The sequence below is a fragment of the Zootoca vivipara genome, chromosome 7 (genome assembly GCF_965207765.1).
Source record: "Zootoca vivipara chromosome 7, rZooViv2.hap1.1, whole genome shotgun sequence".
NCBI classification, from domain to species: Eukaryota; Metazoa; Chordata; class Lepidosauria; order Squamata; family Lacertidae; genus Zootoca; species Zootoca vivipara.
In genome coordinates, this window is record NC_142590.1 from 54,047,568 (window position 1) to 54,067,668 (window position 20,101).

Consider the following 20,101-nt stretch of genomic DNA (forward strand, 5'->3'; position numbering starts at 1 on the left):
GCAGAGAACCAGTGCAAATTTGCAAGAAGTAATTAAAGTGAGTGGGCAAAATAGTTCCCCAATGATGCAAAAACAGGAGTGGAATCCTATAAGCTGTTCTGAAGAGGTATGAATCTAGTTACTAAACAGCTCAACTTACGTGAAACACATAGGTTTGGATTCAGACTGTTAAAATTAATTGGACAATGACTCCATTCCCACCTATTTGAATAAAATTAAGTTCAACTAACTACCTAAAAAGATGGAGGAAACATCAGCCACACACTGCCTGGTAACCATGCTGTTGCATGTCCAGGTCTTGGGTGGTTGTGCTTTCACCTGATCCAGAGCTCATTTTAGTTGTTTGAAAAGTATGATGAGAGTTTTAACTAAGACTGCAAGCCTATGCACACTTACCTGGGAATAAGCCCCATTGAACACAGTAGAACTTACTTCTGAGTCACACAGTGTAAGTCGGAACAGTCAAGATTTTATGGGAAACTTAAAGAGCGGACCAGACGCGATTTGCACAAACCCTCTTGGTTGTTTATCTCTAGTGTTGTGAACTCTTTGTCAGGCTCTTCTAGATAACTAAGCAAAGCAGGCGCTAACTACCGTAATTCTCATACCCTTGTAATAAGGGACTTGCAAACTATTACCAGCTGTGGTATTGACTCTTATGAGAGACCACAGCATCCAGCTATAGCCTGTGGCAATCTTACTGCCATGTTTCAACTAGGGAGTTATAGCTCTTCTGATTTACTATGCTGGAAATGTATTGGTAGCTGATGGTAGAACTAATATGGCTGGAGCTACAGTATAAGTAGGGCTTTAGGGTTATAGGAATCCTAGTCTTTCCACACTTTTATGTTTTCTGGGTTTTTGTATCAATATGCAGATGACTATTTGGATTACTGATTGTTTTGGAATCGAAGTTAACTTTCCAGTCTTGGAACATCTTCACAAGCATTGATCTTTCCAAAACATTTTCTTGGTAGGAAAATATGTTCATCATGTATTGACTCTAATGAGAGGCTCTTAGGTGTGTTCAACACATAAGTTGTGTCTTGCCATTGAGCAATGCATAATGGGAAGTTGTAATGGACTGGGGCTTCCTAAAATATGTACATGCATCCAATTAGACATGTGTACACTCATTGACGTGGGTGGCGCTGTGGGTTATACCACAGAGCCTAGGGCTTGCCGATCAGAAGGTCGGCGGTTTGAATCCCTGCGATGGGATGAGCTCCCGTTGCTCGGTCCCAGCTCCTGCCAACCTAGCAGTTCGAAAGCACGCAGTGCAAGTAGATAAATAGGTACAGCGGGAAGGTAAACAGCGTTTCCATGTGCTGCTCTGGTTCACCAGAAGCAGTTTTGTCATGCTGGCCACATGACCTGGAAACTACGCCGGCTCCCTTGGCCAATAATGTAAGATGAGCGCCGCAACCCCAGAGTCGGTCCCGACTGGACCTAATGGTCAGGAGTCCCTTTACCTTACACTCATTGAACACACATGGTGTACACATGGCATATTCATATGAAGTGGTTCTTGGTTTCAGTGACATGGGAAGCATATGTGTGAAGCCAAAGATAGGTGCTGATTTCATCTATTAGCCTCTCATCTGGATCATTTATATTAATTTTTGTTTTAAATTTGACGTACAGGAGGCAACAGAGGCAGAGGAGAGAAAAAGAGTCCAGGATAAACAAGCGAATAATGTGTGTCAATTTCTGTTGCACGTATATGGGCTGAGTTTCATTGACAGGAATAAATGCTGCCCCCCCAAAAGGATGTAAAGAGTCCTGGTGTGTGTGAGACCACAGGAAAGGTCCTCTCCTGCTGCCAACCAAATGCATACCTGACTGACCCACAGGAAGGTCCTTTTGTTTCTGAAGGAACTGGGCTACAGCATGCAGCTCTAGTTGACACAAGGGTGGCTTGCAGCACCGAAGGCTCCTAAACACAATTTGTAGTGTTCATGTGTTAGGAACAAGTGGCTGTACATCCACTTGGAGAAAAAGAAGAGAGCTCACGTCATGGTACCAGGTCATACTGAGAAACCTTTGGCAGGTATTGGGGGGGCAGGACACATCACAGCAGGGTGACAGTCCTTTTAGCCACCATTCCCACTTGCAAATATAAGCAGCTGTAGAAGAGACACTGAAAATTGCCCTGTCTTTTCAAAAGTCTCAGCATGACCCTGAGCCCAGCAGGGCTGCCGGCAGTAAAAGAGACACCAGTCCACAGAAGAGAGCAATCCCAGCTGAGCACTTAAAGTAAGTGTCACCTTTAAGGAATACCATTGCTTTTCATGCTGTGCCAGAACGAGGCTTTTTTTCTGAATTGGAGTGGGGAGGAGGGCGAGATTGATTAGTGGGGACATGGACAATATGCCTCTTGGTGGTTCAAAGTTCTTAAAGGTTTACAACATTGTTTGCTAGGTGTCCTTGCTTATAACCAAGAAATCCACCCAACTAGGAGACAAAAGAGTATGTTGGGGGCGGAAGAGCAGGAATTTTGTCCTGCTTTGATCTCCAGCACCTTGGGTGCATGGACCTTGTCCCTAAAATGCAGGACTGCCTTCCATCTTATAGCACCATGGCTCGAAGCAAAGAGGTTCAAAGCAGCGCCTGTTCAATGCTGGGTGTAGTGCAGAACTTGCCTTCTCGATGTCTGTCTGTGGTTGCTTCTTTAAAGCTTCTAGCCCACATGTTAGCATGAAACGGGTTGTATATATGCATTGTGTCTTCTTAGTCCCTCAATCTTAAGTGGAAGGCAAGTACAGCAAGGGAGAGTATTATCAGATCAAGATGTCTAAATAGAGGGAAAATGTTCAAGTCGTGCTGTTTGGAAGTAAAATTACTGATAAGTTGTTAAAAAGTGTTTGCAATAGTGGGAATCTTCTTTGGGCCTTTACCCACAGAGAGCTACAATTCCCAGAGTTCCTTGGGAAGAGGAATTGGCTGTTAAACCAATCGGAATTGTAGCTCTGTGAGGGAAGTAGGGGTCTCCTCACAACTCTTAGAAACTGCAGCTCCCAGGATTCTTTGGGAGAAGCCGTGACTGTTTAAAGTCGTATGATACTGCTTTCAGGGAGATGGGGTCTGTGTTGTCTGGCTATAGGGCTTTGGTGTGTGCCCTTTGAGCCCCAGAGCCATCCTTGGCTGTGGCAGCTGTGCATCTTTAGGGGTTTGTCAGCTAAGTGCCAGTTTGCCAGGCCAGCACTGAACTCTCACTTGCTCTCACACCTCCCTCTCTGTTCCGTGCCCTGCTGCCATGTGCTCCCCATAACAAATGCTTGACATAAGTGCAGCTCTGTGCCTGCGGAGCAACTGTGCCTTGCCCACATCCCTCTGCTTCGAACCGGGTGCCAGATCAGGGCAGGTGTAGGAAGGGGCTGCCAAAGCTGTTTGCTGGAGAGAACAGACAGCAGGACAGGCAGGGATAAAATAAGGGCACACTGTGAGGAATGGAGTGGTGCGGGGAACAGGTGCCTCAGGAGTCCGAGAGACACAAAGAGCCTCTTGTCTCTTGTCCAGAGCTGGAGAACAAAACAAATGCCATTCTTCCTAAACTTTTAGGGTGGGTCGGGTGTAACTGAATGCCGGCAAACAATGCAGAGGCAAAGTTTCCTCCTCTCTTGAAACACTCTTGTTTTATTACTCTGCAATAAAAGAAAACTTGTTTTCTGCCCAAATGGCAGGGCCCTTTCTTAGTTATATCCAAGGCACAAAAATAAAGATGGGGACTTTCTTCAGGGTGAACAGACAGGAACGAATTAGGAGCCTGCACCCCCAGCTGACATTTAGTTACTCTGTTGGCAAACAGGAGGACTGGAAGATATGTAGTACCCTGTATATTTATTTCCAAAATAATGATAACGACTATAGTCTAAACCTTACTCTCTGACCGAGTGGCTCCTGACCTTAGAGATAGGGAATATGGTTTGTCATACAGTCCAATTAGCTAATGTTATTAGAGAAGGAAGTATGAGAGATAACTGTTTTATGGGGAAATTGACTTTATTTCTCAAGTTCTGGAATAACAAAACTACAAGATGCCACAGAAGCATGTGCTGTATTCATTACATTGTAGTTGAAATTCTGAGAATAATTTTGTGAACAACGTAATATCATTAAAAAATTCCTTCCAGTAGCACCTTAGAGACCAACTAAGTTTGTCATTGGTGTGAGCTTTCGTGTGCTCATACCAATGACAAACTTAGTTGGTCTCTAAGGTGCTACTGGAAGGAATTTTTTTATTTTGTTTCGACTACGGCAGACCAACTCGGCTACCTACCTGTAACTAGAATGTAATATCAGTAATCATAATGGTAAATGTAGGTCTTCTTTTGCCTTTGTTTTAGCAGAGATCATAGAAATAATATTTTTGATATGACTGTGCTATCTTTTATAAATGGGGGGAAACCTCAAGTTCAGTAGCTTGTTATATCTTTATTGCTGCAATTAAGTTTTTAAGGACATTTGGTATGGTACGCAAATTATATGCCCCTGATTAAGAGCAAGAATTTAGCATATGTTGGTTTTGCTTATTGTTGTAACCTAATCCTGGGACCTTATGATGAAGTGCAGGCAAGAACTCCCTTAAGAAATTAATAATTTTGGATCGTAAATTCACAATTGCAGGATTGTTTTGATTTTTGCAGGATGCTTTTGTGTGGTGTCACCATAGTACACTTACACATCCCCCCCTCTATTAGTGCCACTGAGCCAACCCCTGTGTTGTGATTTTTTACATTAGCATTACAAACTATCTGAAACAAAAAAAAAATGCCTTGTGTCTCATATGTGAAAATGTCCTTAGATTAGTATTTGGCTAATCTCATTGGCACCTAAGTGCTAGCAAAGGGAAGTCTCTTCCTCTTGCTCCACCACACCCTGTCCTGTCTGGATGCAGTGTGAAATGGCATCAAACAATTCTGGTTTCAAAGCTTGAAAGTGTTAGACTGAAAGGGGTCAGTGAGTGGAAGCTTCTGGTTGTAGCAGCACATACCCTATTCATCTCCTATCAGACAGATGCTCAGCAATAGGTGGAGCGATGCGCTCTGATCTTGTCTTGTATTCAGATCCTTTTGATGAGAAGGCTGTTGGAAGACTAATTTTGATCTGAATGCTTAACTTCACAGCATCTTAGGGTGCTTACCTGTGGAGTTGAAAATGGACCAGGGGCATAAATTGTGGGTCCTCAAGGCAGCAGCCACAGCCAAGCACATATGCCTCAAAAGTTGGAAGGCTTTCAGCTCCTCAGAGAAATGAACTTATTAGACCTAGCAGTTAAAGAACAATTGCCTTGAGTCACCAGTACAAATATGCAACATTTTGGCTCCATTCCTAAAACTATATGGTAACTAGCTCGTGGCAGCGAAAATGCAAACTAATTAAGCTGGTTCATTTTTTTGCTGTCTTTCCCCCACTTCCCCCCCTCTTTTTCTATCTATCTTGGTCATAGAGTGTGGGAATGTCTTAGAGGAGGCACTTAAAAAGCTGTATTAATATAAATAATCTTAGCTTATGTATACAGTAATTACATGAATTTTGGTTGGAGGGGCTGGGAGGGGTGTTTGGTTGCTGTGTTATTTTTGTAACTTTGCAAAAATTGATACAATCTAAATAGAAAAAAAGGACAAAGTAAAGCACTTTGCACACTAAGAGAAAGTCCATGCAATCACATTTGCAGGTGATCTGTTCTCCGAATCAGAGTACTATTGATTCTAGTCTATGGAATAGCAGCAGGATTGATACAACAGAAATGTATTATTATTATTATTATTATTATTATTATTATTAACCCTGTCCATCTGTCTGGGTCACCCCAGCTACTCTGGGCGGCTTCCAACACATATAGAAACCTAATAAAACATCAAATATTAAAAACTTTCTGATACTGAGCTGCATTCAGATGAACTACAATTCCCTGCAACTTATTTAATGAGATACGGTACTTCCTCTTGTGTTTCCAGGAAGTATCTTATTAATGCACTATATATATATGTAAAAAGGGCATGTGTTTGTGACCACGTTTCTCTGAAAACGCTTGACGGATTGCGTTCAAATTTTGACACGTCACATGCGAATATGAGAGGAAGCAAAAACTGTTTGCATAGACAGATGTCGCACCTGGGCCACATAAAAAACCCCAAACCCCGTGTTCCAGAACTCACAAATCAGACGAAAGTGCATGCTAGTAGCACAGGAGAGGTTGCAAAGCAGCGCCCTCTAGCGACGGCTACACTGGTGCTGCACCTAGGGAAACTTCCATCTCCACAGCATCTCGGCTTGGCTTTCCAGACTGGGCCGAGTGGAGGTGGGGGCTCACCTGGGTGGGGGATGGGGGAAGGAGGGGGGCGGGATAGGTCATGGGTCGGGACAGGGTGGGGCCAATCACAGGGATGAGCCGGGGTGGGGGAAGGAGGGGCCAGGATGGGTCGTGGGTCAGGACAGGGTGGGGGGAGTCACGGGGATGTGCCTGCGTAAACAGAACACTCTGAAGGTCAGGGGAGTCTGAAGGGGGACTCTGAGGCTCCATTTCACAGACTCAGCCACAGCAACGTGTGGCAGGGCCAGCTAGTCTTAAATAAATTAGCTGATAGTATCCAGATTGCAGTGGGCCCTAAGGTGTGTGGTGAAGTGGCGCGGGACTAATTTACTAGATATTGTTTAGACATTGAACTGCTATGCTTTAAATTCAGTGCATGCAGTTCCTGTGATAACAAAGGCAGCTGCTGCTTCAAAACAGTTGCATGTCCTAGGAAGCCACACTTGTTTTCTTACATTGAGGAGAGAGGTTGAGGGGGGTTCATAAATGGCAATGCAAGGGAGAACAGAAAACAGGGAAAACAAAATAGGTCAGCAATGAGGTGCTGTTCTGAGTATATCCAGATAAAAATTCTGAGCAAAGTTGGAACTTTTAAGTCAGCTCTGCAATGCTGATAAACAGTGATGCGGTCTTGATACTTAGAATTGGTTGGGAGGCTTCATATTGGCACACATTGATATGATGCTAGAGCACTGATTGCATACAAAGATAAGGAGAATCAAGATGGTCATCAGCTCAAAGAACTGCATTACATCAGTTTTATTTGGAAGATTAAAAAAAGTGATCTGGGGGATGGGAAGGGAAAGTCTGTTACAAAGGGACTTCTTCATTGCTTTCCCATACACATAGATAGGAGCAAGCCAGAGTGATTTAATGGAGAGAGCGATGCAGAGCTCTGGTCTTAAGTTGCTGGTTAGTGATGAGGCTCACTGCGCTCCATGGTGGAGTGCTGAGTGGAAAGGACGAATGAAAAACTTGCAGTAAATATTCTAGTGGGGATTTAATTTTAGTTTTTTTTCTTTTGGTTTCGGCTGAAGAAATGACAGGAAGCATCTTTTGCTTTGAGTCAGTTCCTGTTGGTCTTCGAATATGTGTATTTAAATGTGTGTGTGTGCGTGCATTCTCTGACATTTAATATAATGTGGAGCTGCTTCTGACATTGCTGGTAAGTTATGTTGTTAGATTGTCAAACGGGCACAGCAGCTGGGGCAGCCATTAGTATCAATGCTGAATTTATATTGAGTCAATTGGAGGGTAGTGGGATGTCGGATTGCAGCTGCTGAGGGCAAGGTTGGTTTTTAGGTTCCTTTTTATCCTACTCTGCTCCTAGCTAAGCACTTTAATAGAATAATATTTCGGTTCTTTGCAAAGTGCTTTGCAGTGTTTCTGGTGCCTAAAAAGGGCACAAATGGATATTGGAGAAATTATTGTAAGTGCAGATAAGCATGTGCCTAATTTTTTTTTTTAGTAACCTCTCTTAGTCCACATGGAAACACTCTGGTCATCTCTAGATGTGGCATTGGATCTTTATCCCACTTTATGGCATCTGTCCCTTTCCAACAGTGATTCATGCTTACATCAAAATTGGTCATTTTGCATTTTCTTGATCCTACTATAAAATTTTATAGAACATCCCTATATTATTGAATTTAGGGATTAGTAATGACTCAAAGCAAGACTTTTTGTACACAAAAAGTATAGGGTACTGTTTTGATTGTTCTGTAATTTCATCGCTCCTTGTAATAGCCAACTCAGGTAGTAAACGGCGACAGGATGAGAGCCAAAATGGAGCCACTGAGAAATCACAGGGAACCCTGGGGTTTGCAGAAGTGTGAAAATATATAATAAAATCCCCTAAAGTGAGAGCCCCCACTCCAAATAACACCCCAGTGAGGTTTGAGCATGCCCATTAGCTGTAGAATGTTACGATCCAGTTGAAAAAGGAAAGTTTTTCCTGCAAGTTCCAAAGCCGTGGAACAACTCAGAGTTTAATGTGGCTGCCCCTGTTGTGGAATTCCATTCCAATATGACAGGAACCAACTATCCACAAGTGGGTGACATTTTTGTTCCTGCAGGCTTTCCCCTCAGGATATATGGGTCTTTGCTGTGAATGACAATCTTGTATTGTTTTGATTTTGCTTTAAATGTATCTGCTGTTTGTTGCTTTTTAATATTGTTTTTTTCTTTCTGTTTTTGTCGTATATCGCCTTGAGACCATGTAGAAGGCAATTAGTTTATTGATGATAAGATACGTTGTGCTGTTCGGAAGCAGGTTCCATTTAATGCTTTGGAATGTCTAAACCCCACTGTACAGTATTCTCAACTTTCTCTTGCTTATTTAGGAGCTGTCCCAAGCAATTCACCCATGCATACTGATCACTTGCATCAGCAAGTGTTGATATATGTGTGTGAATGAGCCATCACACATCAAACAGACATATCTTTCTTATCACCTCACAGTGCCTTGCAGTTGAGTCAGTTCACACATTCAGCTGTGAAACATCACATTTTGCATAGTCAAATGATGGACATGCTTAAATCAACAAGCCTAGCTCATGGTTTGCCCAAATCAATCTTTTCTAGAGGGTTGCAGCAAAAACAACCATAAAAGACTAACCTGTGTAGACTGGCACAAGCACTTGCAAACTAGAGTCTACTTCACCAGAAGCATGACTTGTGATTCTAACTTGGCAATCATATACAGTATACATACACATGGTTTGGGGGATGGGAGGAGTGAGGTCAGAAGAAAATGAAATGCATGAAGAACAGATTACATGTAAGCAAAATATTTACTTTCATGATTAACAATATTGATGATATCACAAAAATATTGGACAGTTTGATATTGAAGTAATCATCTCTTCAGGTATCCAGGTCCAAATCTTGCAGGACTTTAAAAGTAAGCACCATCACTTTAAATTTTACTTTGAAAATTGGCTGGTAACCAGTGAATATGTTTAAAACAGATACAATACATTCCCATCAAGTGGTTCCAGTCAGATGTCTTGTGACCGTATTTTGAACTGGTTGAGGTGTCTGAACAGCCTTCTAAGGCAGTCCCACGTACAACACATTGCAATAATAAATGAGCACTCTTATGCAAATGTGCTACCATGATGTGTTCATTTTGCAAGATCTCCACTGTTGTTTGTGTAGAATGTATGTGATGTGGAACATTTTTTAAAGCATAAGAGTACATAAAGGTAAAGGGACCCCTGACCGTTAAGTCGCATGACTAAGCGGCTTCTGGCGAACCGGAGCAGTGCACGGAAACACCGTTTACCCTCCCGCAGGAGCGGTACCTGTTTATCTACTTGCACTTTGATGTGCTTTCGAACTGCTAGGTTGGCAGGAGCAGGGACCGAGCAACGGGAGCTCACCCGGTCGTGGGGCTTCGAACTGCTGACCTTCTGATCGGCAAGCCCTGGGCTCTGTGGTTTAGACCACAGCACCACCCGCGTCCCTAGAAGAGTACATACGTCATTGTTAAACTGGCTTACCTGGCACAGGGCTCTGGGAATGAACCAAACTTTCTGTAATTGTCAACTTTCACTGTTTTCCTCTTTGCTATCTCCAGGTTGTCTTGGAGCTGAACGCACAGAGTAGCAGGGCTGTGTTAGTAGATGCGTGGTAAGAATTTCACCTGATGGGAAGCTTCGGGCACCCAAATTCCCACACCCTTGATTAGAAAGACTCTTGCCTACCTCAAGGGGGAATGAAAATCATGCTTAACGTAATTGCTTTCTTACTGCCATAAGGGGCCTGGGTTCTTAGCTCCTTCATAAACAATAGATTTTCCTATGTCTTTTTTAAAAAAAATGACTGGAATCAGGTAACTTTAAATACAAATTGTTAATTAAAATCTGTTGCAGAGTTAGCAGGAATACCAACTAGTTCTATGCAAGGATGCTGGAACCAAACAGAAAGCAAGCCATATCTATAAAAGGAGGGATTGTATCAACAGCTATTCTCTTAGCTGCTGCAAGCACAGTGTCATCAAATGATCATCTGCAGAAGGCTAGTGCCATCATGTTCATTTATACGAGTTGGTGATCTGGTCTGTTCATGTATTGACGGTCTGTCTAAGGGGGTATTGCAAATCCAAGGGAAGAAAAATAGAGCACAAAACCCATGTTGGTTTTGTCTGTTGGTTCTTCTGTAGCGCACTCATTCTTGTCAAGGCAAATCTTTATGAACAGAAGCCACCGTTTACAATATGGACATTGTGAGCAGTCTGCTTTTGTACAACGTTTGGTGTGAATAGAATCCAGTGTATTAAAATTTTCATATATATATGGAGCTAAATATGATTTAGCTAAAAGGGATGCGGGTGGCGCTGTGGTGTAATCCACTGAGCCTAGGGCTTGCCAATCAGAAGGTCAGCGGTTCCAATCCCCGCGACAGGGTGAGCTCCCATCGCTCAGTCCCTGCTCCTGCCAACCTAGCAGTTCGAAAGCACATCAAAGTGCAAGTAGATAAATAGGTACCGCTCCTGCGGGAAGGTAAACTGTGTTTCCGTGGGCTGCTCTGGTTTCTCCAGAAGCGGCTTAGTCATGCTGGCTACATGACCCAGAAAATTATTGACCCAGAAATTATTAATATTATTCATATTAACTGGGGATCTGTGAATTATAGTTTACTGGTGGGGGGCACCCCCCTTCATGGACACCCATGGACATCATTGTTCTGGCATTACTCATATCCGACGTGCTGCAACACTGCTTGAATTTTACTCCAGCTACTTGTTTTGTGGGTGACAGGCATGATTTCAGGAAAGGACTTGGCCTGGGACACCCCTACTGCAAAGCCTGAGTGTTCCTTCCTTGCCTTGGGACAGCTTCCCTTGCTTAGCTCTTTCCTCTCCCTTAGCTGGAGTGGGAAGGCAGCTGGTACCAAAGCTGTGGATACTGGAACCACAGGTTTTTATTATGGGATGGACAGTGTAAGGTAAGCTGGTCTCTGTGCAGTTGGAGGCACAAAAAGCAAACTGTCCCCTCTGTACGTTTTAGCTCAAAGTGATTCTCCAATTGTGGCCAAATCCTCTTGGAGTTCCAGTTAGTATCTTAACCGATGTGAGTGTTTTTGTAAGTGCATTGTTGTCCTTTTTTAATGGTATAAGAACTGATTACATATTCCTTTATAATAGACAGCATTCTACTCACTGAAGAAGCCAGTTCCGGCAAAACAAGGTATATAACCTGGGTAACCTTGTCTCATTTTTTTGTCACCATCCATTGTTGCTTCTCATTTTCATTTGGATACTCCATTGCCACCGTCATTTGTTACCACATTCGGATGCTCCGTTGTTACCTAGATCCTTATTCATCTACTTGATAACATCTTGGAACCTTTTCATATGCCGTATGGATCTTGGAACCTTTTCATATGCTGTATGAATGCCCTATATGAGCTGTATTTAAGACTTTTTGGACTGATATTTGGACTGAATCTTGTCATACGTTTTCCAATGATGTTTGAATGTTACATATTCTTGTGTGTATGATTTTGTCATTTGGTGTTATATGTCTATAAATTGGTGACTGAGAATATCGGCCGGTTACGCTGTTGTTTTTCTGAATTTGCCATTTGTAACCTGGGTTCTTGTTGTATGTTTGATCCATTTGAAAGTACCATTAACAGACTTGAAGCCCTCAAAACTGGAGGGTACATTGCAGTGATACGCAATGGCATCCACCCTGCCTCTTTTGTTTCAAACTTTCAAATCCATACATGGCTGCGCCAAAGGTTTGTTGAGATTTCACCCTACCCAAGAAGGTGCCATTTCCTGATGGGAGGCCTGCAAATGTTCACATGCTGCCAGTCCCAGGGTGGCTATTTTTTGTTACTGGCACTGGATAAACAGGAGAGATAGATTTTAGCCAGGAAGGGTGGCAGTACAGGGAGGGAGAATAGCAGGATGTATGCCACAAAGAAATAACAATGGAAGTAGAAAGAAGTTGTGCAGCCGCTGTTGAGAGAGTCTGGCGCCATAGCAAGATTTCAGGTTTTTTGGGCTTACAAATAAATTCACCCAGCTTTGATTATTCTCAGTGGTTATTGTATATTCACTCAAAGCCCAAATTTTTATGAGATAACTCTCCCCCCCCCCAAACCGCCCCATGATGTATAAGACAGGATGTTAAGAGTTAGATTTAAAGGTTGGTGATGACATTACCCTTTCAGTGAAGCATAGACCGATCTCTCTGTACAGGCTGTTGCTAAGCAGCAGCGAAGCACCCAGCATCCTGAGTCAGCTCAGCATTGTAACTAAAGAAGTGACCAGCATCACACTTCCCGAGTTAGGTTAAGAGATAGCTCAGAGCTGCTTCCATACCTGTCAACCCTCCCTTTTTTGTGGGAAACTCCCTTATTCCAAGCCACAACTGTCAGCCTCCCCCTTTTTTTCCCCGCTGCTATCCTGGATTGTTAGATACAGTGGTGCCTCGACATATGAATTTAATCCGTTCCGAAGGCACCTTCGTAAGTTGAAAAATTCATAAGTCGAAAAAACGCCATTGGAAACGCGAATTCCCATAGGAATGCATTGAAAATGGAAAAATTTGGAAGTCGAAGCAACCCTATCTAAAAATCTGTAAGTCGAAAAATTCCTATCTAAAACCGCCACGTTTCACCCCCCCCCGGATGTCGAGACATTCGTAAGCGCGCAGCTATTACCCCCATTCGTAAGTCGAAAAATTCGGTTGTCGAGTCGTTTGTAAGTCGAGGTACCACTGTATACCGTAGACTGTCCCTGGGACAGGTGAGGCTGCTGCTGACCCCTTATTTTCAAATCTGAAAGTTGACAGCTATGTGCTTCTGATGGGTCTGTTTATCACATCACAATTAATAGGTCCCTGATAAATTGACACATATGGTCCCAAAAATGCAAGTAAATTTACCTGACTGTTGAATGTGGCCATAATCTGCGTTGACATAACTTTCAGAATGCAGCTATGATGCACTGCAGTGTCCTCATGTAATTCTCAACTGAACTACACATAGTTATTTCCTAATGTTTAGGAAATCACGTACCTCCTCCTGCCTCAAAGCTAACATAATTCACTGAACACCAGAGTGCTGCTGTTGAAGGCAAGACACTTGGATTTGTTTAGTTGAGGATGCAGTGGTGAAAGGGAACATAACTTGGGGACTGAGCATGCAAATACTTTGCCTGCAGGGGACCCTGGGTTCAGATCCTGGCATCTCCTTTTGAAAAGGGTCTCAAGTTGCACAGCTAGCAGAGACCCCCACCTGGGACCTTGAAAGGACAGCTATGGCCAGTTGAGATAGACACTATTGGGTTAGAATGAACTAATGGTTTGATAAGGCGGCTTCTTGTAATCAGATGGAGAAGTCACAGACTCCTTTTATGTCTCACCATCCAGTCTCTGTGAAAAGGGAATGACAACAAAAATAGACCACTTGTTGTCAGGATGAAAAAAAGATAAGCTTACCCCCCAAACATTTTGCATGCAAGTGCTACATAAACGAGAACCCTTTGCTGAAAAGGTGAGATGCAAATTAACAAATAACAATTACTTCATAACTTTAAAAAGCCAATGCTTTGTGGGCTTAACTATTTTAGCATACGGGGTGTTTCATTATCCGCATCAGTGCCAATCTTTCTTTGAATCTTGCTGAAATTCTTGGCCTCTGCCACATCCCTTCTCTTTGTCTTGTACATTCGAAGGCTTCACGCTTTGCTTAGCCCTCCCACCCAGTGCAAGAAAAGGAAACATTAAAAGGAAAGCCCTATTACAGGAAGACATTTTCCATGTCCCAGGCCAATTGTTCCGGTTCCCATTGTTTGCACTTCAGAGCGCCCCCCCCTTGAGGTAACTACGGTACCTGAGACTATTAGAATGGGGAACAGGCCCAGTGCTGGAACAAGCCTTGTAACAAGATAACTGGCTGTATTTTTGTTCAGCAAACCATGTAATAAAAATACAATGGCTCCCTTTTCAAACAGACACCTATTAAAGTAACAGACCCATTTTGAGAGTAAACTTCCAGTGGTACCAAAAGGTTAAGTACAATACGAATCTGACCTGCCGGAGGATTGGAAGTTTCTCTTTGTGTTCTCTTTTAAAATGAATACGTTTTCAGCGGGCCACCAACTGATTGTTCTTGATTCCCCCATTGTCCAGATGACAATGCAGCCCTCTTACATGGCTGCATACCAGCCAGCATGAGAGCGGGATCTGCAACAAGAATATGGCTTTCTTTCCCCCTCAGCATAATGGGGTTATGCATTCAGCATTCTTTCTGAAGTAATAAGGACTGGAACGAAAGCATGGGCTCCTTTCTGCTCAGTTCATTTTCATCTCTGCATATTGTGCCTTTTGCGGGACGGAGTGCCCTGAAAAAACTTTTTTTAAAACGTTTCTTTCGCTCTGACCTTCTGTAGGTTCTTTGAGCACTTCCGCAAAATGAAATGCATGATAAGTTGGCAAAGATGGTCTTAGGTCCTCCATGTACAGCATGGGCTGTTTATGCTACCGACATCCCTTGCATCCGAGAAGGAAAATGGAGGGCCAACTGCTAAACCTGCCTTTTGTTTTGCGGCTTGTATCTTGCAAGCAATAGGAATGGTATGTTTGCAAATGTAGGCCAATAACAGGTTCAGGAACCATAATTTACTGGGAACTTTGGATCTTTCAGATGTAGAGCACTGTTGCACTCATGTCCTGCTTGTGGACTTCTTATAGGCCTCTGGTTGGCCATGTGGAAACAGGTAGGCCTTTGGAGAAGCTGAAGTTTTGAAGCACAGCAGGTAGAAGATACCGCTCCATAAACAAGTAAGGGCAGAAATCCAAGCTCAGTCTAGCATTTATATCAGGCCTAGCCAGTTGATAGTGCCTGCCTACAATATTAGTCCAATGAGCCCTTATACAAGTATGAGTCCCCAAGCACAAGGGAATTCATTTTATCCCATCTGGTTTCCACTGGGGATTATCTTCAGCATATCTCCATCCTTCCTGGGTAAGTTAGTTAATATGCACTCCTGCTCAGCATTTGCAAGCATTTAGAAGGCACAGAATTTGGTCGCAAAGCACACAAGGCCACCATTTTTCTGAAGTTAAGCAGACCTAGATCTGGTCATTGATCATCTGGGAGCCGCCTGTATGTCGCCTGGGGTTTTATGATGGAAGAAAGGCAGGATTGCTTGCATGCTTATTTATTTAGTGTATATCCTGCCCTTTGTCATAGGACACCAGGGCAGATCATAGCAAATAAAACACATAAAAGCAATCAATAAACACTAAAATGCAATATTCATTCATCAAAGTTAAAACGTCAGCAATCAGGTCAGTTTTCCTTTCTACTGCACAAGCCAGTGCCTCAGCATACACATATAATACGTAAAATGGTAAATAAATAATTTTTCTTAAAAGGAATGTGTACCTAAAAGTCAGCTCGTCCGTATTTAGTTCATATTTATCACTGCATTTTTTTGCGGCGGGGGCGGGGGGAGCATGAAATGTTGGCATGGCAAGTTAACTTGCACTGCAGTAAATCCTTTGGGAGGCCATCTTTCTCAGATTCTTCTACAGTGGGTAACTTAGATCACTGGCATGTTAACCCATATCTATTCAGAAAGAATGTTGTGTTCAACAACACACCCAGTGCTCTTGCATGCTTGCTAAGATCACAGACTGTGGTGCCCTATCATTTCCTTTTGCAGACCTATTGTGCCGCTTATTGAAATGAATGCTCAATCTCTCACCCAATCTAATCTGTCATGGGCATGCCTAGATGGCAGCTTCCTGCTTTGCTGGTGGTTCTGCAGCTCAGCGCCACACTGGAAGTTTGGCACGCACTGCCTTTTAATAAAGAAGCACAGAATTGCACAGTGGGTTATATTTCACCACACTTCAAAAATCCTCTGCCTTGGTCCATAGTTAATACCATTTCCATTTCCCCTGTGTGTGTCTTTTCTTCTTGCTTACTGGGACAAGCGAATTGTTGTAAGAGCAAGCGCCAGTCAAGCAATGTAGCTGAGATCGTAGAATTGTAGCATTGTAGTATTGGAAGGTACCCCAAGAGTTAACTAGATATTCCGTTGTGGCGACCTAGGTTTCAGGTGCCATTTGACGCCTAGCTAGAAACTCAGATATGTAAGCTAGGCGCCAAATGTCTCCTTAAGCAAAAGGTTATAGTTGCCAAACCGAATGCCTAGTTGCCATTTTAGGGCCAGACAGACAGCTCGAAAGCCGTATTTTTCAATACAGTGCTTTTGTTCCTGAAATTCATTCTGATTGTGCAGATAAAATATAATGGATAGTATTCTGCTGGATGCACTGCCAGTGTGTGAAAACAGTCAAGATCCAAGGATCCCCAGGGATGTACCTCCAGATGGTGGAGACTTCAGGTGCCATCTTGGCACTCCCAGGCACCATTACTTAGAATCATAGAATCATAGAATCATAGAGTTGGAAGAGACCACAAGGGCCATCCAGTCCAACCCCCTGCCAAGCAGGAAACACCATCAAAGCATTCCTGACAGATGGCTGTCAAGCCTCTGCTTAAAGACCTCCAAAGAAGGAGACTCCACCACACTCCTTGGCAGCAAATTCCACTGCCGAACAGCTCTTACTGTCAGGAAGTTCTTCCTAATGTTTAGGTGGAATTTTCTTTCTTGTAGTTTGAATCCGTTGCTCCGTGTCCGCTTCTCTGGAGCAGCAGAAAACAACCTTTCTCCCTCCTTTATATGACATCCTTTTATATATTTGAACATGGTTATCATATCACCCCTTAACCTTCTCTTCTCCAGGCTAAACATACCCAGCTCCCTAAGCCGTTCCTCATAAGGCATCGTTTCCAGGCCTTTGACCATTTTGGTTGCCCTCTTCTGGACACGTTCCAGCTTATCAGTATCCTTCTTGAACTGTGGTGCCCAGAACTGGACACAATACTCCAGGTGAGGTCTGACCAGAGCAGAATACAGTGGTACTATTACTTCCCTTGATCTAGATGCTATACTCCTATTGATGCAGCCCAGAATTGCATTGGCTTTTTTAGCTGCTGCATCACACTGCTGACTCATGTCAAGTTTGTGGTCAACCAAAACTCCTAGATCCTTTTCACATGTACTGCTCTCAAGCCAGGTGTCTCCCATCCTGTATCTGTGCCTTTCATTTTTTTTGCCCAAGTGTAGCACTTTACATTTCTCCTTGTTAAAATTCATCTTGTTTGCTTTGGCCCAGTTGTCTAATCTGTTAAGGTCATTCTGAAGTGTGATCCTGTCCTCTGGGGTGTTAGCCACCCCTCCCAACTTGGTGTCATCTGCAAACTTGCTCAGGATTCCCTCAAGCCCATCATCCAAGTCATTGATAAAGATGTTGAACAAGACTGGGCCCAAGACAGAACCCTGTGGCACCCCACTAGTCACTACTCTCCAGGATGAGGAGGAGCCATTGATGAGCACCCTTTGGGTTCGGTCAGTAATCCAGCTACAAATCCACTGAATGGTAGCATTGTCTAGCCCACATTTTACCAGCTTCTTTACAAGAATATCATGGGGCACCTTGTCAAAGGCCTTGCTGAAATCAAGATAGGCTACATCCACAGCGTTCCCTTCATCTACCAGGCTTGTAATTCTGTCAAAAAATGAGATCAGATTAGTCTGACATGACTTATTTTTCAGGAACCCATGCTGACTTTTAGTGATCACAGAGTTTCTTTCTAGGTGCTCACAGACTGTTTGCTTAATGATCTGCTCTAGAATCTTTCCTGGTATTGATGTCAGGCTGACTGGGCGGTAATTGTTTGGGTCCTCTCTTTTCCCCTTTTTGAAAATAGGGACAACATTTGCCCTCCTCCAGTCTGCTGGAACTTCGCCTGTTCTCCAGGAATTTTCAAAGATTATTGCCAGTGGTTCTGAAATCACCTCTGCCAGTTCTTTTAATACTCTTGGATGTAGTTCATCTGGCCCTGGAGACTTGAATACATCTAAACTAGCCAAGTATTCTTGTACTACCTCCTTACTTATTCTGGGCTGTGTTTCCCCTGCTGAATCATCTGCTCCATATTCTTCAGGTCGGGCGTTGTTTTCTTTCTTGGAGAAGACTGAGGCAAAGAAGGCATTGAGGAGTTCTGCCCTTTCTCTGTCCCCTGTTTGCATTTCACCATCTTCTCCTCTGAGTGACCCCACTGTTTCCTTGTTTTTCCTTTTGCTACGGACATACCCATAAAAGCCCTTTTTGTTGCTTTTAACCTCTCTGGCGAGCCTGAGTTCATTCTGTGCTTTAGCTTTTCTGACTTTGTCTCTACACGTGCTGGCTATATGTTTGAATTCCTCTCTGGAGATTTCCCCCCTTTTCCATTTTTTGTACATATCCCTTTTAAATCTTAACTCAGTCAAAAGTTCTTTAGATAGCCAGCCTGGCTTCTTTAGGCACCTTCCATGTTTCCGTCTCATTGGTATTGCCTGAAGTTGTGCTTTTAATATCTCCCTTTTAACAAACTCCCAACCATCATGAACTCCCTTCCCTTTTAGTATTACTGTCCATGGGATTTCACCCAGCGTTTCCCTAAGTTTTCTGAAGTCGGCTTTCTTAAAGTCTAGAATTTGGACCTTAGTATGCTTGGTTGCTCCTTTCCGCTGGATAATAAACTCCAGAAGAGCATGGTCACTCCCACCTAATGATCCTGCCACTTCTACCCCACTAACCAAGTCATCACTATTGGTTAGGACCAGATCTAAAATGGCTGATCCTCTTGTTGCTTCTCCCACTTTCTGGACAATGAAGTTGTCTGCAAGGCCAGTGAGGAATCTGTTCGACCTTATGCTCTTGGCTGAGTTTGACATCCAACAAATATCAGGATAGTTGAAATCCCCCATTACTACTATCTCACTTCCTTTGGAATGCTTGGCCATCTGTTCCAGGAAGGCATCATCTGTGTCCTCAGTTTGGCTTGGGGATCTATAGTAAACTCCCACAATGAGATCACTGTTGTTTTTCTCTCCCTTAATTTTGACCCAGATGTATTTCTTTTGTCTGATGTATTTAGATGTATTTCTTTTGTCTGACCACTTACTTGGTAGCAAGTGTCTGATAGCCAGGTGCGAAATGTGCCTGGCGAATTCTGAACACCGCCACCACAATCAATCAATCAATCAATCAATCAATCAGCCATGGCAGTTCTCCTGACCCTGCTGATCCTTTGCTCTGCCGTCCAAGCTTGAAGGGGATTGGAAACACCCCTGTGGGCGTGGATGCATTCAACTAGCCTTCTTCATGCCAAACAGAAATTGGAAGTTATTAACTTTTCATTAATTAACTTCTCACCTGGCACTAAGTGGCCGAAGCTGCGGCAACGTGCCTTTGTGCTGTCAAGGAATGCAGAAAACTGCCCACTGTGAGACTTGGGCACCCAAGCCAAGCTCCTTGAACACGATGTGGAGCAGCCGTAGGAAGCAGAGAGCAAAGGCTCTTTCCTGTGGCAGCAGCGCACCAGTGTCAGAGAGAGAGAGAGAGAGAGAGACCTGCTTTGTTGCCATCGGACGCGCGAGCCAGAGACTACATAATGCAGTTGGCATGCCTTGCGGGGTGGGGTGGGGGACGAGTTGCTGTCACTTATCAGTGCTCCTCCCCAACACATGGATGGCTTTTGTCTCCAGAAGATGAATCTATTTGGTCTCTGGTGGGCTTGCGGCATGGATAGGAACGTACCAGGGATGAAAATGGAAGGGCGCAGGCTTCAGACTGGAATGGCAGTAGGAGCCAAAAACCAAGCGGCGGAGGAAACCCAATAGCCTGAAAAGCACAAATGATTTGT

General features: G+C 43.5%; 1 protein-coding gene across 5 annotated transcripts in view; it reads left to right on the plus strand.

The window, feature by feature from the left end:
* Window positions 1-20,101, plus strand: part of SOX13 (SRY-box transcription factor 13) — a 62,483-nt gene that overhangs the window by 14,501 nt on the left and 27,881 nt on the right. The window contains exon 1 of one of the 5 annotated variants that reach the window (XM_088673362.1): window positions 11,471-11,508. The exons of the other annotated variants lie outside the window; for them this stretch is intronic. The gene's annotated coding sequence lies outside the window, so the exon portion shown is untranslated. Of the gene's footprint in view, window positions 1-11,470; window positions 11,509-20,101 lie in introns of those variants that run through there. 5 annotated transcript variants of the gene reach the window in all.